General features: G+C 44.5%; 1 long non-coding RNA gene across 1 annotated transcript; it reads left to right on the top strand.

Moving 5' to 3' along the window:
* Positions 1-13,699: 13,699 nt before the first annotated feature.
* On the top strand, positions 13,700-25,412 carry LOC119566136. Its single transcript, XR_005225211.1, has 3 exons — positions 13,700-13,759; positions 19,066-19,261; positions 25,349-25,412. It is a non-coding gene; the product is annotated as an uncharacterized LOC119566136 (long non-coding RNA).
* The last annotated feature ends 6 nt before the right edge of the window (positions 25,413-25,418 follow it).

Raw genomic sequence — 25,418 nt, forward strand, 5'->3', positions numbered from 1 at the left:
GATTCCAAGGCAAGAACTGCCCTGAACTCTGGGACCAGAAAAGCAGGGAAGCACTGAATCATGGGGGATCTGTGCTCCAGATATTAATGAACCTACACCTGCACACACCCAGCTCAGCAGTTATCAGACCAATTCTAATAATGAATCCCTGAATCATATGCAAAAATACAGAAGCTGCTTAATTGCACTGTGAGCTCCCTTGAAGGAACACCACACATAGCCAGGAATGATCAGTTCCTATTATCTAGCCTAAAGAAAACCCTTGCGTTATCAGTTTACCCATAAACAAATCTAGTGTTCTCCCTTGAACTATTGTTGTTTCCCTACAAAGATCCCTACCCACACTCAAGTAAGTGTTCTGATTCATGGATCTAAACTCTGCATCAGTTCCACTGGGACCTCATCTTCTCCTGACTGCTTGTGCTGGGGGCTCTGCTGGTCTTCAGCACTCAGGATCCTGAGCTACCACCATCACTTGGGAACCCCGACCAGTTCAAGCTTCATGGAGTGGTGAGACCCCAGCTCGCTCTCGGTTTTCTTTTCTACCTCAGGTATAACTTTTTAACCCTGACATGTTTGATCAGGTATAGTTTTCTATATATGACTTTTGTAATCTTTTATAATGTAACTTATGTTTGTTTAGGTTCTCCTTGTGTGGTTATCACTATTATTCAATAAATAACTTATGGTTAAGCTGGTTGCTTCCCTCCCTCCCTAAATTTTACTCTTTTATTTCTGGCTTCCCCATTTACTCTGCAGCAACGCTTCTCTTACTTAAGAGAAAGATCTCTGTAGCGCCTAAACTACTGTGGGGTTTGCTCATCAAGTGGGTTACAACCAGAACAATTGTAACGTGAAAGTGGAGATAGGGACGTGCTGTACCTGTGACATACAAGGGTGGCACCTTGGAAGTGCTGCTTGACCCAGCCCGCTGAGTCCAGGGACAGATAAGGGATCAGCTTGAGAGTGCTGATTGAGTCAGACTTGCTCTGTTAGTGTGTGTGTGTTCACCCGCATCTGATTCTGGGGCTGGAGGAACCCAGCCCTGGGGAACCTAGGTTCTGCAAGATAGCTCCATTGGGAGGGGACTTGCAGAAGGGAGAAGTAGAGCTCCCTATGAAAACACAAGTGACACAAGCAGTACATTAATAGAATTACAGACACCCCCCGCCCAGAAGAATAACCCTAATAAATGAGCACACCCCAAAGTAATGGGCAAATCCGGTAACAAGTAGTAAGTAAACAAGAAAAAAGAATACCTGGATTACAAAAATGTATACATTTGGCACAAAGATACTTTATACTGCGTTTAACTTGGAGTCCATTTAGGCTCAAAACAGCTGACTGATAGTACTAACGAGGCAGGCTTTTTACAGGGTCACACACAATTCTGCCAGTGTAACTCAATCCTGAACTGCTATTTCAGTCATCAGCAGAATCGGCCAAGTGTGCCAAAGTTTGTGTATTTCTCTGGTGGTTGGTCAGACTGCCATTCCTTGAGAAACTGCTGTACAAGAACATGGCATGTTCCCTAAAAGTCAGAAGAACAGAATGACAGTAAAGCTCCAAAAATATCCATGACCCAGAGACGAGCTGACACAGGACATCCTTGAGTCATGTCACACAGCACATATATCATGATCCCATTTGACATACATCTGCTTTTCATAAACATGCCTTTTCTGAAAGTCAAAGAAGATGCAGAATGACAGTGAGTTGGGTAATGGCAGAATTGTCCATGAGACAGACAAGTCTAGTGCGCTGATCATAGGAGTGGGGACAGAAATCAAATATGTTCTGTCATGTGCCTATCTATCCTCAGACTTGGAGGGAATTTCCCAGGCTCTCAAGGCTTTCACTGGTGCGGTAGCCATTGCTACTACAAATTCCACTATTCCAGTTGTTAAAATGATGTTAAAGACAGCAGAAGAGGACTTTAATAAAGAGCTTTAAAGAGAACCTATGTTTGGTCCCAGTGCAAATAGGCTATGAACAAAATGGTCTGAATTCACTTATTCTAAGGGGTGTGACAAAGTTCCTGCTCTACCTTGGTGGGTCCCGCACTTATTAGCGGATTTGCTTGCCTTGGAGCTTCACAGCAGCCCTCAGCTTGGCCATTTTTCTGAATTTACAGTCCAGTTGACTCCTCCTGTGTCTGATCAGGAGTTGGGAGGATTTGGGGGGAACCCAAGCCCACCCTCTACTCTGGGCTCCAGCCCAGGGCCCTCTGGAATACAGCTGTCTAGAATGCCTCCTGGAATAGCTGTATGACAGCTACAAATCCCTGGGCTACTTCCCCATAGCCTCCTCCCAACACCTTCTTTATCCTCACCGTAGGACCTTCCTCCTGGTGTCTGATAATGCTTGTACACCTCAGTCCTCCAACAGTCCACACTCTCGGCTCCTCTTGCTCCCAGCTCCTCTCACACACACCACAAACTGAAGTGAGCTCCTTTTTAAAACCCAGGTGCCCTGATTAGCCTGCCTTAATTGATTCTAGCAGCTTCTTGATTGGCTGCAGGTGTTCTAATCAGCCTGTCTTAATTGTCTCCAGAAGGTTCCTGATTGTTTCAAAACCTTCCCTCTTACCTTGGCACATCCCTTGGCCCGCGCTGTTTCCAGCAGCCCCCATTAGCCTGGAGTAGCAAACTGTGGCCAGTAGGAGCCGCGATCAGCCGAACCTGCAGACACGGTAGGTAAACAAACCGGCCCAGCCCGCCAGGAGCTTTCCCTGAACAAGTGGCGGATGGGCTTGGAGAACCACTGATCTAGAGTATACCACAAAGCTGCAAATTTGGGAGCTCAAAAAAAGTTCATTACACTGAGGCTACATTGACTGGAATGTTACTTTTCTTGACTTAAAAATAGCTGCAACAGAAGAACTGGGCAGAGAGAAGTAGACTCATTATATTATAGATACATTTACTCTTGTCTGAAGAGTTGAGGTAACTCTGATTGAAAGCATAAAAGCACTAAATAGGTGTCTCATCTTAGGTTCTCTTATCTGCTGTGTTTGAAAACTGCCTCTAAGAAGTAAAGATACCAGGACTTTGAACTTGGAATTAACAACTGAGGGTAATTCAATTGCAAGTGAAATATTACTTTACTTTCTTTTTCTTACAATGTCACTGTGTAACGGGGTGGCTAGCTTAATTGCAAGAGGGCTGGGGCTAGCCAACCCTGGTTAGAGAATGAGCCCCACCTGAGAGCAATCAAGTGAGTCCTGCTGCTTTTATACTGGAAGTTGAGGGAGAAAAGGAGAGCATTCAGGAAGCTGTAGTTATGCCTGCAGAGAATAAGAGGTTCCTTCAAAACCCTGACTCAGCATAGGAGATGGTGCTAGCAGTGAAGGCCTATAGAGAAGACCAAACTCCAGGTGGGAAGCAGAAAGCCAGATCCTCAGGGAAAAGTGACTGTGCTCAACTGAAGTGGGGATAAGGACTGAGTTTGTGGTCTATTTTGAAAGACTTTGTGTTACACTGGATTATCAATAGAGGGACATTGAACCTGGGGTTGGGGCCTGGAGAGCCAGTAGACCTGATGACTGAATAAATTGGGGAATGTTTACTTTCCTTTGGACTGAAGAGAGTTTAGGAAGCCCTGAGGAAGGGGAAAACAGAGGCAGGGTACATCAGGGTCACCCAGAGCCATGAGGGGATACTCTGGAGGCAGTAAGTGGAACACAAAGATAGCACTATAAATAACTTGCATGAACTGTTTTTTGTTTTTTTTGTCTGAAAGTCTTGGAAAGCATTAGTATGTGTGTTTCATTGTCTGAGTGGTGTGGCAAATGGCTGACACTATTATGGGTCCTGCGCTTTTCCTCCATATGATGGGTCAGGGTGCTGCCTCTTGCTCCTATTCTTGGGTGTTGACGGCTCCGCTAGTGCCCTGGTGGGAGAGAGGAAGGGAGCTGGGAAGGAACCCGGGCTCACCCTTTATTCTGGATCCCAACCCCTTCAGCTTCTTGGGCTTCCTGACTTCTCTCCCCTTGGGCAGGGTTTCTCTCAGTCCTCTGCCTGTGGAGTCCCTCTGCTCGAGCAGGGTTTCCCTTCCCCTAGAACTCTGATCCTCTGGTTAAGTACAGTCAGCTCTTCCTCCCTTCTCCCCTCTGACTGAAGCAGGGGTTTTTATTAGTTCTCTGGCAGGGACTTAATTGGCTCCAGGTGCTCTAATGAACTTGTAGTAACCTGGAATAAGGCTCTGATCATCCTGGGGATTATATACCTCCCATTGATAATTCTCCAGCTGTCCTCTGGCCCTGCTATATTACACTGGAAATAAGACTTGTATATTTAGGTACCTAAACAACTAGCTCTGTAGTCGCTTTCATTTAGGGTACATCCTGCACAGCAATTAAACACCCCTGGGTAGCCTTGGTCAGCTGACTTGGACTGTGGGGTGTAAAATGCTAAATGTATATGTTCAGGCTTGAGCTGAAGCCTGAGCTCTGGGACCCTGCGAAGGGGGAAGAGTCTAGTAGCTCGGGCTCCAGCCTGAGCCCGAAACTCTACACAGCAATTTTTAACCCCATGAGCCCAAGTCAGCGGACCCAGGCCAACTGTGGCCATGCCACAGGTTCTTTTATTCCAGTGTAGACGTACCCTCAATGACTAGAAACTCCAGTGTCAAATATTGTACAGGTTTATTATGCTACATTAGTGAAAATGACTTGACCTTTTATATAAAATATTAACTTGCCCGATTTACAGAAACTAAATTGTTTGGGAGGATGGGTCCTGTAACCTATAAAATGAAGTAGACCTGGAAGCTGTAACTCAGAATTCTAAAGGCCTTATGCAGAGCTACATGAGGCCAGGGCAGAATTAACCTCTTGAGGCCTGATGGCAGTTTGAGAGCGTGTCAAAACATTTCTTAAGCATGTAAAAGTCAAACTGGCACCAGAGGAACAGTTAATAGTAAAGTATTGCATACCCTTAATTTGAACTAAACCCTAAAGATTCTGTGGATATTTCAAGTGTATCTACATTCTCCCACCTGTTTCTATTTATTACAAAAGTGAAACACATTGAATTCAATCTGATTTGCATGAAGTTTTTCATTAAAATAAATATTGTATGGACCAAACAAGACAACACACATTAGCCCCAATCCTGCAACTGACTGTGGGGAGACCCTCTTGCCCACACAAAGCACTATTGACTTCAACCAGAGAGAGGCTATCATTTAAGAACCATTTGTTTGTTTTAGTTTGGGTGTCTTTTTTTTTTTTTTTTTTTTTTTTTAAATCAGCAAACGTCTCTTTCATGTCTGCTATGATTATACAAGGCAGTGACCACTCGGGCTTCAGCAGTCATTTTGTCCTCTACTGAAGTCACTGAACTTATTTTGACTACAAACAGTTATATAGTAAGAGTTCTGATAGTGAGGAGAACAGATAAATGAAGGTCACAGTCTGAGTTTATTTTATTTAATAGAACCTGGTATCTAAAGTCTGGTACCAATTTTAGCAGTGATTCCTGGTTCTCTCAATGTATTTTTCCAGGTGCAGTACCAGTTTGAGAGTATAAATATGCCACTCACATAGTTGCAGGCTACTTTCAGGGTGCCTACACTCACAATACAGAACACTCCTCAAGATGCAAATTACACATTATCCTTTTATGTTAACATTTCTTATCTTCATTACTTTTCCCCAAGCAATGCTTTGAAAGCAAAGTCTAGATCAGGGTTGTCCAACTCCCTCAACCATTGGAACGATTTATCAAGGGTTGTGATAGATTCTCCATCACTGATAATTTTTAAATCAAGATATGCTCTCGGAATTATTTTGGACAAGTTCTATAGCCTGTGTTAAATAGGAAGTCATACCAGACTCACAGTAATCCCTTTTGGAATCTATCAGTCTGTCAGGGCTACTGGGTCAAGCTGTTTGCAGACACTGGAAGACGATGCTGCATCACTACAGCCCAGTCACACATTGGAAGGTTAGTTTTACAACCTTCACACTCACTAGCAAACATGCAAATCTTAACTTGAAACACAACCGTTATCCACTAAGAACAGTTTTCTACACATAACCTATAAATACAGAAATGAAAACATTTCATATGCATTTGGCCTCTACATAATAAAAGACCTTACATCTTACAAACTGTATCACAACCCCACAGCATTATTCCCTCTATTCACACTGGTCCCCTATAATTCCACATATCTAACAGAGAAAAACAACATACAGTGCTCTTTGTAGGTCTTGCCGGAGCCCTAAGCATAAGTAACAATATGAACCAAAGGGAGTGAACGAGATTAGGCTTGGCTTTGGCAAAATAGCAATGCACCAGGTGTCAGATAACCAAGTAAGCACATTCCTGACTGGAGAAGATGGTACAAAAACACAGATCTCTCGTGTAATTAATAGATCTCTCAGAGATCTAACAGGTCTCTCATTCTTACGACATGGTACAAGAACTTATAGATGCCTCATAGGATAAGGAGGGAATGACAGGATAACAGATGAGAATGTCTTGTTCAAACTAGCAGGTACAAGGATAATCATCATGTTCCTATTACACCTCTGGCATTTAGGGCAGCGATGAAGCTCCTCCACTCCTGTCTGCTTCTGGCAAGTCTTTCAATGATTCCCCAGCTGTGCCCCAGGTTTTTCAGCTCGGCTTCCACAGCTCTTCGCCATGTTGTTTTCGGGTGGCCTCATTTTCGCTTGCCTTCAGGTGTCCATCTTATTGCTATTCTGATGATAAAATCAGTTTCCATCCAAAGTACATGACCGATCCATCTCCAACACCTCCTGGCAATGATGGTGCTCAGATCCTCTTGGCTGTACTCTGTCAGTATATCTTGGTTTGAGATTGTTCTGGGCCGAAAGATACAGAGGATTTTTCTGAGGCAGGTTGTATGGAATGAAGACAGTTTGGACATGTCCTACTTTCTCATTCCCTAGCATTCTGCACTATAAAGTAGTGTTGAAAGTACACAGCTCTGATAAATCTTGAGTTTGGTTTTGGTGTCGTATTTTGATGATTTCCAGACTGGCTTGTTCCACTGTCCTGGCTGATGGTGCTGCCCAAGTATGTGAATGTTTCTACATTGGTGAAAACATAATCCTCTATCCGTACTGGTGATGGTGAGGTAATATTAAATGTCATGATATCTGTCTTATTGTGGTTGATTTTCAATCCAATTTGCTGGCTGAATGCGTTGAGTTGAGTTGTTTTTTCTTGTGTATGGTGCTGGGTATGTGATAGGAGAGTGACATCATCTGCAAAGTCCAGGTCTTCAAGGGATGAGAAGAGTGTCCATTTAATGCGTCCTGGCATGTCTTCTGTTGTACGCCACATTACCCAGTCGATGGCAATGTTGAAGAGGATTGCGGACATGACAAACCCCTGACGTACTCCTGTTTTGACTTCAAAACTGAGCTCACTGTGATCAACACTGCATGTAAAGTTGAAATAGAAGCTTTTGATTTATATGGAAAGGAATTCCAATGCCTGCAGAATGCATCATAGGCTGGTCCTGTGAATGCTATCAAAAGCCTTCTCAAAGTCTATGAAATGTATGTAGAGTTCCTGTTGCCATTCTAAGCACTGTCCACTAGTGTCCCTTGTTGTGGCAGGACAGCTTGCGTGCTCTAACGATCCCCAGAGTCTGTGTCGGCAGGGGCTTTTTGCTCCTGGTAGATTCCACCATGCCAGATTGGTCTGTAGGGGAGGGCCCAGACAAAACAGACACCCTGGTCCTCCAGGTTGGGGGTTAGGCACAGGGCTAACAACCCTATCCTGTAAAAAAACAAAATATGTTATAGAAACAGCGAGGGAGAATGTACAAGGATAAGGGTGATAACTAATAACACCTGGAGTGTAATACATAATTTGTTTGTATCAGTGTGTAAAAGGAGACTTCCTAGGAGGGGCATCTTTGAACTGGTCTAGGGGACAGGATCCTGGTTTCCTGATTGAATCAGTACTGTAGCTCTTATGGGGCGCTAATACTGAACTTTATCGACAATAAACGTGGCCTAGCACCTTCGCTATCATGGGCGGCAAGTACCATAGCCAGGTGTGACCCCACCCACACTCCGTCCCCAAGTGGCCCCTGCTTCCGCTCGGCGCGGCCACTGCAGTCTCCCTGTGGGGTGGCACCAGCTTGGGCCTTGCCACCCGCCCTCCTGGGGCTCCAGAGCTGGGGAGGCTGGGTCCACACCACCTGCTCTGGGGCTGGGGGGGAAGGAAGCTAGCCTGGGGCGGGGGCTGGCTTCTGTGGGCGGGGAGGGGGCTTTGGGCTCGGGCAGGGGTGTGGAAGGGCCAGCGCTTCAGGCAGAAGGTTCACGCTCCACCTATGTTCACTACCAAACCAAGCCTGTGGTCTTTCTTATGAATAACACTGAGATCTGCTAAATTAACATGCTGCACTCTCTGTTAGTGCAGCTGGCATCAAACTCCAAGAACAGCAACCCGAGCAGCATTTACACTGCTGCAGCATCAGGGACACTTCTCAGCACTAACCACATCTCCACAATAAACCACATTCTTATTACTGTTAACACTGCTAGCCTTTTCAAAACAGTATTACGACACTAATCTCAACAGTGAATGTGGTTAGTTACAGTTGGACAGGAAATGTGATGGAGGAGTTGTGTGTCTTGTGAGTTGTGGATAGGGACCCAAGAGTGTGGTAGTTAAGTGATGTGTAGTATTGTAGATGGTGGGGAAAGGAAGATGAACTTCAGTGATTGGTTGCTGAGTTTGTTTGTAAATATGTATTGTCTGCTTTGGTGGATGTTGCACTTCAGCAGTCTTGACTGTTGTTGACTTTTTGGGAGGGACAGCTAATGAGATGGTGAAATTTTTTTTGCCATGGATTATTTAAATTGTAAAATTTTAAAGTGATTGTAGCTTTAAATTACGAGGCAGATTAAATTCTATTTAGCATATAAATAATATAACATGATAGACCATACAGTGTTGGCATTCTGTCTACATTCCATACACACACTAGCTGCAAACTTGGATAAACCTGTGATTAAGGTGGGGTTTTGTTTCTGTTTGCATATTAGAAAGTTATAGTTACAGTGCAGCATAGAATCTTCAAAGAAAGAGCTCTGTTATACATATTCAATGGGGTTCAGTAGTTCAGCATTCAAATCATGATTTTGTAGGAAAGGATGCCCTCTGTAGGACATGGAAGAAAAAACTTTTTAGGACACATTACAATATTAACAGTGCTAGAAATGACTCAGCCCCAAAATCGCTTTCTTTTTTTTTTAAAGAAAAAGACCCTTTTTCTTGTCAGATGGTAGATCAATATTTAGTCATGTGTTTTGATGACCCAGTATTCTTCCTACAGGACACGAGGCAGAAGTTTCCTTTGCTTATCTCCAAGAAGTAGTTCAAGTAGAAATTAAAGATCACATAGAATTCTTTAATACTAATAACAGCAGGGATATAAACCCAGTGTTTAGCCATACACCTGGTTCCTTCAAGCAAGTTCTGTTACCCAGGGGTGTAAGTAGAGATGGATGGAAAACAGTTCTCATTCTCTAATGAACATTCACAACTTCTCCAAAAGAAAAGGAGGACTTGTGGCACCTTAGAAACTAACAGATTTATTTGAGCATAAGCTTTCGTGAGCTACAGCTCACTTCATCAGATGCATTCAGTGGAAAATACAGTGGGGAGATTTATATACATAGAGATCTTGAAACAATGGGTGTTACCATACACACTGTAAGGAGAGTGATCAGGTAAGGTGAGCTATTACCAGCAGGAGAGCGGGGGTGGGGCGAGGAAACCTTTTATAGTAAAAAGAAAAGGAGTACTTGTGGCACCTTAGAGACTAACCAATTTATTTGAGCATAAGCTTTCGTGAGCTACAGCTCACTTCATCGGATGCATTCAGTGGAAAATACAGTGGGGAGATTTATATACATAGAGAACATGAAACAATGGGTGTTACCATACACACTGTAACCAGAGTGATCACTTAAGGTGAGCTATTAGCAGCAGGAGAGCGGGGGGGGGGGGGGGGGGGGGCAGGGAACCTTTTGTAGTGATAATCAAGGTGGGGCATTTCCAGCAGTTGACAAGAAGGTCTGAGGAACAGTTGGGGGGGGGGGGGGAATAAACATGGGGAAATAGTTTTACTTTGTGTAATGACAGGTTTCAGAGTAACAGCCGTGTTAGTCTGTATTCGCAAAAAGAAAAGGAGTACTTATGGCACCTTAGAGACTAACCAATTTATCTGAGCATAAGCTTTCGTGAGCTAGTGAGCTGTACCTCACGAAAGCTCATGCTCAAATAAATTGGTTAGTCTCTAAGGTGCCACAAGTACTCCTTTTCTTTTTACTTTGTGTAATGACCCATCCGCTCCCAGTCTTTATTCAAGCCTAAGTTAATTGTATCCAGTTTGCAAATTAATTCCAATTCAGCAGTCTCTCATTGGAGTCTGTTTTTGAAGTTTTTTTGTTGAAGTATTGCCACTTTTAGGTCTGTAATCGAGTGACCAGAGAGACTGAAGCGTTCTCCGACTGGTTTTTGAATGTTATAATTCTTGACGTCTGATTTCTGTCCATTTATTCTTTTACATAGAGACTGTCCAGTTTGGCCAATGTACATGGTAGAGGGGCATTCCTGGCACATGATGGCATATATCACATTGGTAGATGTGCAGGTGAACGAGCCTCTGATATTGTGGCTGATGTGATTAGGCCCTATGATGGCGTCCCCTGAATAGATATGTGGACACAAGTGGCAACGGGCTTTGTTCCAAGGATAGGTTCCTGGGTTAGTGGTTCTCTTGTGTGGTGTGTGATTGCTGGTGAGTATTTCCTTCAGGTTGTTGGGCTGTCTGTAAGCAAGGACTGGCCTGTCTCCCAAGATCTGTGAGAGTGATGGGTCGTCCTTCGGGATAGGTTGTAGATCCTTGATGATGCATTGTCAATCTCTCACATTTTCACAAACTGAAAATCCAAAAATCCTGGTCAAAACATGGTTTTCAACCATTTTTAATTTTTAAAAATTATAATACAATTAGATTAAATTTCAAAACAAAAAGTCAGTTTGAAATGAAAAACTGGAATTTTTTTTTATTTTTGACAATGTCAAGACAAATTTGTATAGACTAACCCTTTCCCACAAAAACTTTTGATTGAAAAATGGGGATTCATTGAAGTGTCAAAGAATTGCCACTCAGCTCTAGATGTGAATGAGAATTGAAAGCATAATGGTAGCTCGACTTGCTTGCAAAGCCACTACACTCTCTATAAAGCTGACTATGTCTACACTTAAAATGCTACAGCAGTATAGCTGCAGCACTGCACCTGCACCACTGTAGCACTTCAGTGTAGAGCAGAAACTCACTACATCGATGGGAAGGGTTCTTTCATCACTAGTACGTAATCCACCTCCCCGAAAGGCAATACCTAGGTAGACAGAGGAATCCATTGACCTAGCACTATGTACGTGAGGATTTAGGTCAATTTAAGTCCATCACTCAGGGGTGTGGATTTTTCACATGCCTGAGGGATGTAGTTGGGTCAATCTAATTTTCTAGTGTAGACTAATAGAGTACTCTCCAGTACTCACCCACAAAAAAGGTGATGCATGGCACAGACAGATGTCGGATGCAGGAAGAATTTTAATACCCAGCTCAATAAAAAGGAAGAGAGATTGACAGAAGCAAGGGGATGGTGTAGGAAGAAACACATTCTAAAAATCCAAAGACAGAGGGGAAAGACTGAGAAATAGAAATCTGAATTGCTTAATTTTAGGGGAGACTGTTAGAGAGAGGTTACCATCCAGTTAATAGTGGTCCTATAAAATGCTTGTTTATATTAAAATAACTGTTTCAAAAAATTTAGCTGTGCACATAGTTAGCCTATGTAAACACATTACTGATTCCTTTGTCCTCCCTCATCCAGTCCTTCTGATTTTTGACACCTACTTGTTGTATTTTGTTTGTTGTTGATTGTAAGATACTTCAAGCAAAATCATGAATGACCCCTGGAGAATATCTATCTAGAAATCACTTATTTCCACTTACATGATTAATAATATGCATTCTTCAAGAAAATGACATCTTTTCATTCCCCCCCACCGCCCCAAATCCTTAATTTGTAGACATAACACCAAGGCTACCTCTGATTCACCACAATTGCTTCAGTTTTACATCTCCTAATTTTATTGACTTCATCCAGATTACTTCTAATTTGCACTGGTGTAAATGAGAAAAGAATAAAGTCTACAGTCTTTACAACCACAGAATATTACTAAGTAATGCAAATGGACACTGGGATAAACCCCTGAACATATATAGTCCTACTGTGGGCAGAGATTGCCTACGTCTGATATGTGAAAGATGTCTCAAACAACACATGTTGGAAACACTTTGTATAGCTTGTCACACCAATAAAGTTTCATTAAATTGAAAGTCACATTTACCATACAACCTTCTGTAGATAACTGAAAAAAGATATCCTGGTAATTCTATCGTATTTTTATTAACAGGCCCTCAGTCTACCCTCACTTTCCTCATTTGCTTTTCTGTACATTTTAAATGGCTGGAGCAGTATTTTGGGGGATTCTTCCCTGGGAAAAAGTCTCCCTTCCCACAGACATGTAGTCACTGGTGAATGGCTAGGGAAGGGTGAGATCCTAGAGGAGGTCTATTCTTGGCTGAATGTTTTTCCACATATCTGGCTCTACTCCAGCTCCAGCAATGGGTTCCTCTGGACAAACCATGACGAAGGGAACAGACTTATCTATCTGTTCCAAATGGGCTTCTCGCCTTATCTATCGCAGGCAGTCAAATGATACACAGAAAACAACATTCTTTACAGTGCTCTAAGTGTTCATAGTACTCTAAGCCCTGGTCTACACTAGGAGTTGAGGTCGAATTTAGCAGCGTTAAATCGATTTCACCCTGCACCCGTCCACACGACGAAGCCCTTTTTTTCGACTTAAAGGGCTCTTAAAATCGATTTCCTTACTCTACCCCCAACAAGGGGATTAGCGCTGAAATCTGCCTTGCTGGGTCGAATTTGGGGTACTGTGGATGCAATTAGACGGTACTGGCCTCTGGGAGCTATCCCAGAGTGTTCCATTGTGACCGCTCTGGACAGGACTCTCAACTCAGATGCACTGGCCAGGTAGACAGGAAAAGGCCTGTGAACTTTTGAATTTCAATTTCCTGTTTGGCCAGCGTGGCAAGCTGCAGGTGACTATGCAGAGCTCATCAGCAGAGGTGACCATGATGGAGTCCCAGAATCGCAAAAGAGCTCCAGCATGGACCGAACAGGAGGTACGGGATCTGATCGCTGTACGGGGAGAGGAATCCGTGCTATCAGAACTCCGTTCCAGTTTTTGAAATGCCAAAACATTTGTCAAAATCTCCCAGGGCATGAAGGACAGAGGCCATAACAGGGACCCAAAGCAGTGCCGTGTGAAACTTAAGGAGTTGAGGCAAGCCTACCAGAAAACCAGAGAGGCGAACAGCCACTCCGCGTCAGAGCCCAAAACATGCCGCTTCTATGATGAGCTGCAAGCCATTTTAGGGGGTTCAGCCACCACTACCCCAGCCATGTTGTTTGACTCCTTCAGTGGAGATGGAGGCAACACGGAAGCAGGTTTTGGGGACGAGGAAGATAGCTCACAGCAAGCAAGAAAAGAAACCATTTTTCCCGACAGCCAGGAACTGTTTCTCACCCTGGACCTGGAGCCAGTACCCCCCGAACCCACCCAAGGCTGCCTCCCGGACCCGTGAGGCAGAGAAGGGACCTCTGGTGAGTGTACCTTTTAAAATACTATACATGGTTTAAAAGCAAGCATGTTTAATGATTAATTTGCCCTAGCATTCGTGGCTCTCCTAGATATACTCCCAAAGCCTTTGCAAAAGGTTTCTGGGGAGGGCAGCCTTATTCCATCCACCATGGTAGGACACTTTACCACTCCAGGCCAGTAGCACGTACTCGGGAATCATTGTAGAACAAAGCATTGCAGTGTATATTTGCTGGCGTTCAAACAACATCCGTTCTTTATCTCTGTTATCCTCAGGAGAGTGATATCATTCATGGTTGAAATAGGGTGCTTTTCTTAAGGAGACATTCAGAGGTGCCTGTTCCTGCTGGGCTGTTTGCCTGTGGCTGAACAGAAGTGTTCCCCGCTGTTAGCCACGGGGAGGGTGGAGGGCAAACCAATATGCTCCAGCGTATGGTTGAGCTGCAGGAAAGGCAGCAGGAGCACAGACTGCTGCTACAGCCCCTGTGTAACCAACCGCCCTCCTCCCCAAGTTCCATAGCCTCCTCACCCAGATGCCCAAGAACGTGGTGGTGGGACCTCCAGCCACTCCACCACAGAGGATTGGCCAAGCAACAGAAGGCTGGCATTCAATAAGTTTTAAAGTTTTAAATGTTTAAAGTGCTATGTGGCCTTGTCCTTCTCTCCTCCACCACCCCTCCTGGGCTACCTTGATAGTTATCCCCCTATTTGTGTGATGAATTAATAAAGAATGCATGAATGTGAAGCAACAATGACTTTATTGCCTCTGCAAGCGGTGATCGAAGGGAGGATGGGAGGGTGGTTAGCTTACAGGGAAGTAGAGTGAACCAAGGGGCATGGGGTTTGTTTCTCTTTGATGAAACAGAACTTTCACACCATAGCCTGGCTAGTCATGAAACTGGTTTTCAAAGCTTCTCTGATGCGCACCGCGCCCTCCTGTGCTCTTCTAACCGCCCCGGTGTCTGGCTGTGCGTAACCAGCAGCCAGGCGATTTGCCTCAACCTCCCACCCCGCCATAAACGGACCCCCCTTACTCTCACAGATATTGTGGATCGCACAGCAAGCAGTAATAACAGTGGGAATATTGGTTTTGCTGAGGTCTAACCGAGTCAGTAAACTGCGCCAGCGTGCTTTTAAACATCCAAGTGCACACTCTACCACCTTTCTGCACTTGCTCAGCTTGTAGTTGAACAGCTCCTGACTACTGTCCAGGCTGCCTGTGTATGGTTTCATGAGCCAGGGCATTAAGGGGTAGGCTGGGTCCCCACGGATACATATAGGCATTTCAACATCCCCAACGGTTATTTTCTGGTCTGGGGATAAAGTCCCTTCCTGCAGCTTTTGAAACAGACCAGAGTTCCTGAAGATGTGAGCATCATGTACCTTTCCCAGCCATCCCACGCTGATGTTGGTGAAACGTCCCTTGTGATCCAACTGTGCTTGCAGCACTATTGAAAAGTACCCCTTGCGATTTATGTACTCGCCGGCTTGGTGCTCCGGTGCCAAGATAGGGATATGGGTTCCGTCTATGGCCCCACCACAGTTAGGGAATCCCATTGCAGCAAAGCCATCCACTATGACCTGCACATTTCCCAGGGCCACTACCCTTGATATCAGCAGATCTTTGATTGCGTTGGCTACTTGCATCAAAGCAGCCCCCACAGTAGATTTGCCCACTCCAAATTGATTCCCGACTGACCGGTAGCTGTCTGGCGTTGCAAGCTTCCTCAGGACTATTGCCACTTGCTTCTCAACTGGGAGGGCTGCTGTCATCTTGGTATTCTTGCACCTCAGGGCAGGGGAAAGCAAGTCACAAAGTTCCATGAAAGTGCCCTTACACATGTGAAAGTTTCGCAGCCACTGGGAATCATCCCAGACCTGCAACACTATGTGGTCCCACCAGTCTGTGCTTGTTTCCCGGGCCCAGAATCGGCATTCCACCGCATGAGCCTGCCCCATTAGCACCATGATGCCCACATTGCCAGGGCCCGTGCTTTGAGAGAAGTATGTGTCCATGTCCTCATCACTCTCGTCACCACGCTGACGTCGCCTACTTGCCCAGTTTCGCTTTGCCAGGTTCTGGTGCCGGATATACTGCTGGATAATGCGTGTGGTGTTTAATGTGCTCCTAATTGCCAAAGTGATCTGAGCGGGCTCCATGCTTGCCGTGGTATGGCGTCTGCACAGAAAAAAGGTGTGGAACGATTGTCTGCCCTTGCCCTGATGGAGGGAGGGGTGACTGACGACATGGCTTACAGGGTTGACTTACAGGGAATTAAAATCAACAAAGGGGATTGCTTTGTGAGAAACTGAATGGCCCCCTCAAGGATAGAACTCAAAACCTCAAGGATAGAACTCAAAACCTCAAGGATAGAACTCAAAACTGGGTTTAGCACGCCGTTGATTTCACAGAAGGAGGGAGGGAGGAGAAAATGAATACAAAACAAATCTGGTCTATTTCTTGTTTTGAGCCACTTCATCTATCTTTATACATCTTGCTGGCAGCGGACTGTGCGACCGCTAGCCATCGTCATCTCCTGGGTGCTCGGCAGAAGACGGTGCAGTATGACTACTGGCCATCGTCTTCTGCTAGCTGCAGATTAAAAGACAGTGCACTGCCGGTAGGACTCAATCGCCATGAGACGAAACTTAAAAGTGAAATGACCTGGCTGAGTCACTCCCATGTTTGCCCAGGCACCCGGTTAAAAGAGCACCCAGGACTACGTCGAAGATGGCTATACTGCACTGTCTGCTGCCAAAAGGCAATAAACTGCTGCTGTGTAGCAATGCAGTACCACGTCTGCCAGCACCCAGGAGACGTACAGTGACGGTTCGCTGAGCGGGCTCCATGCTTGTCGTGGTATGGCGTCTGCACAGGTAACTCAAGAAAAAAGGCGCAAAACGATTGTCTGCCCTTGCTTTCACAGAGGGAGGGAGGGAGGGAACGGGGGCCTGATGATATGTACCCAGAACCACCCGCGTTTTAGCCCCATCAGGCACTGGGATTTCTACCCAGAATTCAAATGGGCGGCAGAGACTGCGGGAACTGTGGGATAGCTACCCACAGTGCAATGCTATGGAAGTCGACGGTTGCCTCGGTACTGTGGACACATTCTGCCAACTACATGCACTTAGAGCATTTGTGTGGGGACACACACAATCGACTGTATAAAAACGCTTTCTACAAAACCGACTTCTATAAATTCGACCTAATTTCATAGTGTAGACATACCCTAAAGATAAATGAGAGACAGTGGACCAGATCTGAACTTTGCACTATACTGTTACCAGAACCTGACAGCAATGGCAGTTTAACCAGCCACGGGAAGGTTACCCTTATGTTGGGGAGATCCTGTGGTAGTAGTGAACAACCAGTGCAGAAGCTTCTGTGGCAGCCTAACCCTTATCTCCACTCTCCAGGCTCCATTGTAATCTATGGGCATTCCTCTGTCTCTTGTAGTCTAGGGGCATTCAGGTGCACTCACCCACAATCAAAGAGGACAGGGAGCATAGGACGGAGTACTGCTTACTCAAGCCAGGAAGAATAGGGGGCGTTCCTCCGGTCATTTTAGGAGATTGAAAGAAAAACCAGAGGAAAAAGAAATGGAAACTGCCTGCCTAGCTCCTATACTTTACCCCCAAACAGCAGGGGTAGTGGGCACAGAAGAAGAACTAGCGAGCCAGGAACCTGAATGATATACTGGATAATCAGCCACACAAACCTTAATAGCCTGCACATGACTGGAATAGTACCAAACATATGCACCCAGCCCAGAAAAGAACTTTGTTAGGGAATGTGGGTCACCTACTATTGTTCTCTTCCCATTAGAGAACGTGGGCATTCCCTTTTTGCTACCATTAAAGTCAATGAGTATGCCCCCTCAGCCTATCTCTAGTCTACAGGCATTCTTGTTAATGTTCCTTTACTTTGACCCCTGGTTTCTTCCTTCTTTTTTTTTTTTTTTTTAATGACGTGCGACAAAAGGCAGACATTGCATTGTTCTCTTTGGGAATTATGTTTTTGCCCCACACCAGGAAAGACCAGCAGTGTTAGCTGCTGGGAGTGATAAGTGCTGCTATTTATATCCTCACACAGCACCCCTGGTGCTAGGATTGCAGCACTATTTCAGGATGCATGGAATTGTTAAAAATAGAATTCCATGGCAACACATCTCCTTAGAGGAGCCACATCCTAACCAATTTGCAGTTGCCATTGGTAATGTAGTGTTCTGAACAACACGAATTTTCATTTGAAGTCTTCTTTCCAAGCATTAAAATGTACTAGTTGCCCTGAGCCAGTGGCCTAGGGACAGTACTCTCTATTGCTATGTGGGGAAAACAAAGATTTCCATGCCAATGTCTTGTGCCCTGCTTGGCTTACTGAAATCAATGTGTTTATATTGCCTATTGTTGGGCAATTATTATAAGGTTCCTGTCTCCTTACTATTATTTGAACATGTCCCTGGGGGGAAGAGTACTCATTCAACACACGCCTCCACCCAATTAAGAGAATTATAATGGTTGCATAAAATTACAGCGTGGTTGCTTCTAGGTCCCTAATTGAAATATTACTATTGTGATGCTGGCAGACCCAGTGCTAGCTCATGCCAAGGCCCTAGGCTTCACTGAACATTGACAAATGCATAGCTGGAAACCTGTCTGGCTTGCTCACCTGTGTGCTGGTATAGTTAAAATAGATATTCGAGTGATAAGAATGTGCTTAGACTTTATGGAATGATTGTAGGATGCTGCACGTATTAATCCTACTTATAATATCTGTATCCCATGTTATAAGGTAATGTTTAAATGTTTGCTCTGTAACTATAAAAATGTTTGCTAAGACTTTAAATCCCCCACAGTCGGGGAGAAGCATTATAAAGTGTGAAATACCAGTTTACCATGAGGTGTTATCTCCTCCCCAACAAAAGTAGGTCTACAGACATCAGACAAGCTATTGTGGTCTAAAGACTATTTGATTGCTTCCCCACAGCTCTGAAGAGAGTATGTGCACAAACCCTTGTCCAATCACAAGCTTGGACGCTGGGGAAAGGGAATAAAAATTCCTGTTAAAGAGAAATTGTTACCCCTATACTGCTTGAGCTTGAGGGGCAAAGATTTCTAAGCATAAGTAAGGAGTCCCCAGCTGTTTAGCTTGGGTTGGCCCTAAATGACATATAAAGCTTGCATATTATAGCATCTACAATCATCCTCTGGAACCTGCGACTGTATCTCGGTTGTGTGTTTGTTTACTTGCTTTAACCTTGCAAATAACACATTTCTTTTCTAAGTTAATTCTTTTGTTTTAATATAGGATTCCTACAAGCATTATCTTTGAGAGATGTGTGGTGCATTTGACCTGGAGTAAGTGACTGACTGGTCCTTTGGGACTAGGAGTAACCTGAATATTGTTGTGATTTTTGGTGTAAGGGACCATCCGTCCCAGAGGCAGGCTTACCTGGGCTGCAAAATAGACCAGAGTGCCCAAGAGGACTGTTTGTGACTCCATGGTAAGGCTGTTATAGTGTTTGTGGAGTTCTCAATTGATGCTTGGTTGGTGAAATCTAATTATAGAACACACAACGGGTTTGTTTCTTAACAGTTGGCCCTGAGGTTGGCACTCATGGTCGTGAGTCCCTCTAGACAGTTTGACAAGTGTGAAGATAATAAAATAGTGTGGGTGTGTGTCTTCTCTAAAAACAGATAAGTAGGTGGTGTTCCCTGAAGGCAGAACACAAGAATGCTATAGATTGTACCTGTGATGATCCCCCAAGAAGTCTGTTTTCGGAAGCATCCTACAATAGACTTTACTCTATGCATTACCATGGAGCCTTTCACAGAAATGCAGACTTTTCACCCAACATGCTTGTGCTCCTCTTCTGTAGGAGGAAGAGGACGAAGTATATGATGGGGTGTAAGCACCTCCTGCCTTCAAAGGAAGGAAGGGCTAATAAACTGCCCTGGAAGGGAGGAAAAATACTTACCACAACTTGCGAGATTGTACAAATTGTTAGTGGGAAGGGCAGACAGCTAATCTTGGAAGAAAATATGCCTTTCAAGGCAAGGAATGGCGCTTACTCCCAGGGAATGAGACACTACCTGGCACCAAGGCTGAAGAGACCCTGCCTGTAGGGCTCAGCACTGAATCAGAATCAAGTTGGCACAAAAATATGGTACTTTTGCCTATTTGTAGTTGTGCAATCCCTTTTGTCCAGCCATCCCTTCCTAGCGCCAGAGATCCCTTCCCTCCAGCTGTCCTGCTGCCAACCACCTGTGTTAAAACAACAGAAAATACAAGGTAAAAGATTAGATTTAAATCAAAATAATACTTTAAAACTATAAATTAAATGAAAGAGTACACCACAGCCACCTCACAACAAATTTTGATATATAGGGGGAAACCCCTCCTCCCCTGGGAAATAATAAGTGCAAACACCTACACCTGGGCTGTATGTTTCCTTGCTACTTGGAAAACCAAATATCATTGTCCCAATTTATTACCCTGCCATTAACAACAAACAAAACAACCCCCCCCCCCCCCCCCCCCGCCTCTGACACAACCAAATCCAAAGTGACAGGTTTCAGAGTAGTAGCCATGTTAGTTTGTATCCGCAAAAAGAAAAGGAGGAGTTGTAGCACCTTAGAAACTAACAAATTTATTTGAGCATAAGCTTCTGTGAGCTACAGCTCACTTTGTTGGATGCATGCAGTAGAAAATACAGTGGGGAGATTTATATACACAGAGAACATGAAAGTTCTGAAATTTTCACTATCCTGCTACTTTCCATTTGGTGACCTCAAAGTACTTAAAAAAGAGCGATCAGTGGAACGCCAGGACACCCCTCCACCCCCAAGAGGGAGCTTTATTGCACAGTGCCTAGCACAATCGGGCTCCAATCTTGGTTGCAGCCTTTAGGGGCTGCCTTCCTACAAATAATAAATATCCAACATGGTATGTTGATGGGAAGTGGTGGGCGGGCAGGGGCACAGTGGAAGGTTGCTTTAGATTTGGGGGTGGGGGAAGAGGATAGATCTCTGAGATAAAATTATCTCCTGCCCCACAAACCCAAAATTAACTCAATAGGGCTTATGTTTTGCTTTAATTTGCTGCGTGCTTTTAAAAAAGTAAAGTTAGTCATCTGTAGCCTAAATCTGTGACATCTTCAACTGACAGAAGCTCATAAAAATGAGGTCCTCAGCTGGGAACTATGTCTTCAGTTCCACACAGTCAATGTGTTTACTCTTGGCTACTCACAATCCTCCTTAACTGTTACGATGGCATATAGGTGGCTCAGAAGTTGGCCAGAGGTAAGGTACAAGGTACCAGGCTTAAGTGGGCACATTGGCTAACACTATGTATATCTTTCTCTTTTATGAGAAAATGTTCCTTTGGATCAATTGTGAGGCACTTAACATCATTGGTTCTCTAGACTTGGATCCTTAACTGTGAAAGAAAAGAAATGTAGAGGCCATAGGCATTTCTTGCAAACCAGTTACTATTACTTGGGGAGTTAACCTGTAAACATCTACCCTTAGACAATGCATATAATCATTCCAATGTCAGGTAATAGGAAAAAGCCAAACTGCGCTAGGAAGGATTGAATCAGACAAAGTTCCAAGCACAAGTTGTACATATATCCAAAATACTACTAATTACCGGTTATCAGACAGACTTATTATTAGTCATCCAATGGGTATGCTATCACTTCTTACATACAAAGACCAACCAAAAAACATTGTCAGCAAAATAAGATTTGCTTGTCTGGGCAATAATAAAGTGAATTTGCATAAAGGAAAGAAGATAAACCACTTCCTACCCACACTCAGCTCTCTACAATAATATAACAGGCTGTGACCATTATGATTCAAAGTGTGAAAACGATTGTCAGCAGATTCCTATATACTATAAACAAGGATCGTGTTCGTTTTCCTGCCAACACTTCCACAGCTGATAGACTGCAGGATTAGGGCAGGAGTGTATTGGATCAGATGGCCTTTTTCTGCTCCTAAAATAAATTCATGCTCCTATTTTAACCTACTTGTCATACAATGCTCAGCTGAATCAGCAGGGTGACCAGGTGTCCAGTTTTTGAACCCGGTCGAAAAGCGCTGACCAGGCCGTTGACTGTCCAGTTGGCGGCACTGTGGCAGCAGGGCTCCTGGGAAATGGCAGAATGTCCACCCTCCGGGCCCTATGCATAGGGGCAACCCGTGGCCTCTGCATGCTGCCACCGCCCCAAGTGCCACCCCTGCAGCTCCCATTGCAGCCAATGGGAGCTGTGGGGGCGGTGCCTGTGGAGGGGGCAATGCGCAGAGCTGCCTGGCCGCACTTCTACGTAGGAACCAGAGAGGGGACATACCGCTGCTTCAGGGAGATGCTTGAGGTAAGCGCCGCCTGGAGCCTGCACCCCGACCCCTTCCTGGGCTTCGGGCCCCAACCCTGAACCCCTCCCGCCCTCCGAACCCCTTGATCCCGGCCTGGAGCACTCTCCTGCACCCCAAACCCCTCATCCCCAGCCCCACCCTAGAGCCCACACCTCCAGCCAGAGTCCTCACTCCCCCCCGATCCCCTCCCACCCTCCAAACCCCTCAGTCCCAGCCCAGAGCATACTCCTGCACCCCATATCCCTCATCTGTGGCCCCACCCCAGAGCATGCACCCCCAGCCAAGCCCCAGCCTGAAGCCCTCTCCCGTACTCTGAGCCCCTCATTTCTGGCCCCACTCAGAGCCCACATGCCCAGCCAGAGCCCTCACACACACCCCCTGCACCGCAACCCCTTGCCCCACCCCAGAGCCCCCTCCTGCAGCCCAAACCCCTCATCCCTGCCCTCACCCCAGAGCCCGCACCCCCAACTGGAGCCCTCCTGCCCTCCCGCACCCCAACCCCCAGCGTGGTGAAAGTGAGTGAGGGTGGGGGAGAGCAAGCGATGGAGGGTGGGGTGGGCAGGGCCTCATAGAAGGGGTGGAGCATGGGTGGGGCTTCAGGGGAAGGGGTGGGGCACGGGGCTGGGCAAGGGTGTTCAGTTTTGTGCTATTAGAAAGTTGGCAACCCTATGAATCAGCCTTGATATCTGGCTTAATTTATATATAGACTTGGAGAAGACCCAAACTGTGTGTTTTGTGGTTGAAAGGTGATATAGCCAAAGCCAAGTAATCTACATTCTGTAGGAGCAGGGCAGAGCCATTATTAACTCTTTAGTGAGGATTTGGCCCTGTTGAGGCATCTCAGCCCAAATGGCTTACCATGATTTTGTGAATGCACAGAACCCTTATTTGTGTAAGATGGGTTTTTTTCTCCTTCGCCAGTCTGAATAGTCAGACATTTTGTGTTATCAGCATCTAAGCTTGAGCCTGTGCTCATCCATTTGCAGACATTCTCTCAGCCACTGCAGTGACAAACTGTGCTTCAATCCTGAAGGTCATTATATGGTAGATAAAGAGATGCCCATAAAATCATGCTCTGACTTTTCTGAAGTCTAAATAGTTTGAGTGAAGAGACCTTCAGTGGCTGCTTCTTACCTTTTCTCGTGTGACCTTTGTAGTTGGGACAGGATTAGATTCTATAAACATCAGGTGAAAGCACTGATTAAGGCTTTTTATTTTTTAATATACTATCACCAAAAGAAAATATTTGGAAATGCATAACCCCCTGTCAACATAACATCACTATTAATCTCATGGAGTATTTCTAAATGTCTTCTTTAGGCATCTGAATGAAGGTCATGTTAATCAGTCCTTACAAAAAACTGCATAGCATTTAGATACTTTCAGTGAACTGATATATTAAGAATTTCCTAGTTTGCAGTGGCTGTTTTACCAGAGAAAGGCTCAACTATTTCTTCTATCCTATTTTTGTACTGGAGTAAATGGCAATTAAGTATATGATTTTTACAGTTATAGCTATTGCTTCATATAAGAAACTGATTTGTGCATCTGCACCTGGACAGCAAGAACCCTGGTGCTTCCATTTCTTGAGCTCAAAAGAGTCAGAGCAGTGGCTGTGGCCTTACTGCACCCCATTCCACAGAAGGCAAATGATATGCTGGAATCAGGGGTGCAACTCCATTAACTTCAACAGAGTTGTTATACCAGAGCTGAGTTTGGCCCCAAATGATGACAGTCCTTGTAACACTTTAACTTGCTAATGTAACTGCAAGATATTTTTCATATTCAGCAAAAAAAATTTTAAAAAAAGATTAGATAATTACATGAAGTGTTTGCTTCTCATCCTGTGGCAGGGTAGGTTACACAGCAGAGCAAACAGGACAGTAAATAAGATTGTGTGCCCCACATCGGAGTATAGAAGATAAATAGCAGTACATAAACAACTGTTCAAGAACACATCCTGACTGATTATTTTAAAGAAGCTCACTGTATTCTAATAGCTGAATTATTAACTATTTTAAGAGGAACTTATATCAAAGTTAGTTTTGTTTTTTAAAGCTGTCACTTAATTTATGCAAACTTACCAGCAGTCCTAGCTTGGCCAGGACAGGCCCGGATTTGTGACACCAATTCCAGGAAATTGGCATCAATTCCTGTGTCCCAGGTATGTTCACAGACCTCCTGTTCCTCAAGAAAACTAACAGCTCAAGCCACTTGCTCCTTGGTAGCCATCCCTTCCAGTGAGGCACTTAGCAGCTCTCTTGCAGGGCTTTTGTTGCTAGTTTTCTTGTAAGAGGCTTCTGTATAAAGAGGTTTATATAAAAGGTTTAGAAACTATGACCTATGAAGAGAGTCTTTTTTTTTTTTTTTTTTTTTTTAAGCCTGAAAGGGGACCTGATAACACTCTTTAAATACGTGAAGAGCTGTTATAAAGAGGATGGTGATCAGTTGTTCTCCATGTCCACTGAAGGTAGGACAAGAACTAGTGGGCTTAATCTGCAGCAAGAGAGAGATAGTTTAGATATTAGGATTATAAGGATAGTTAAGTACTAAAGTAGACTACAAAGGAAAGTTTGGAATCCCTGTCACTGGAGGTTTTTAAGAACAGATTAGGCAAACACCTGTCAGAGATGGTCTAGATTTATCTGGTCCTGCCTCAGTGCAGCAGGCTGGACTGGATGACCACTCAAGATCCCATCTAGTCCTATAAGGAAAAGGCTTTTGTCTGCAGCCATATTAAAAGAGCAGCAGCCATTAGCTAAAAAAGCAGGAAGTCACAACCTCACATTCCATTTAATTTACATTAAAACAATGTAATATCAGGCTGTTAAGGAGATCCTGTCCTAATAATATCACCCACTATCACCAGATAAAGAAACAGATCTTAAGATGGCTAAAGAAAACTTAGTTTGATAGCATTCTTCTCTGGCAAGAAATCACTTATCAATAGTTGTGGTTGTGAAATCCTCATTTCTTTATTGTTTTATCTTTATGGTCCCCACTTCCCTATTGTTTGTTCGTATGATCTCTCTCTGGTTCTTTGATTGTTTCTGTCTGTTTCATAATTAATTTTGCTAGGTGTAAATTAATTAAGGTGGTGGGGTATGATTGGTTAGAGAATTTTGTTACACTATGTTAGGATTGGTAAAATTTTAGTAAAATGAGTGGTTAAAGTATAGCTAAGCAGGACTCAAGTTTCACTATGTAAACAGGGGTCCAAAAGGAAGTTTTTTGGGAACCAACTCCAGAACACAGCCCCAAGAACAGAGCTGCCAGACCTCA

The sequence above is a fragment of the Chelonia mydas genome, chromosome 4 (assembly GCF_015237465.2).
Source record: "Chelonia mydas isolate rCheMyd1 chromosome 4, rCheMyd1.pri.v2, whole genome shotgun sequence".
In the NCBI taxonomy this organism is placed as follows: domain Eukaryota; kingdom Metazoa; phylum Chordata; order Testudines; family Cheloniidae; genus Chelonia; species Chelonia mydas.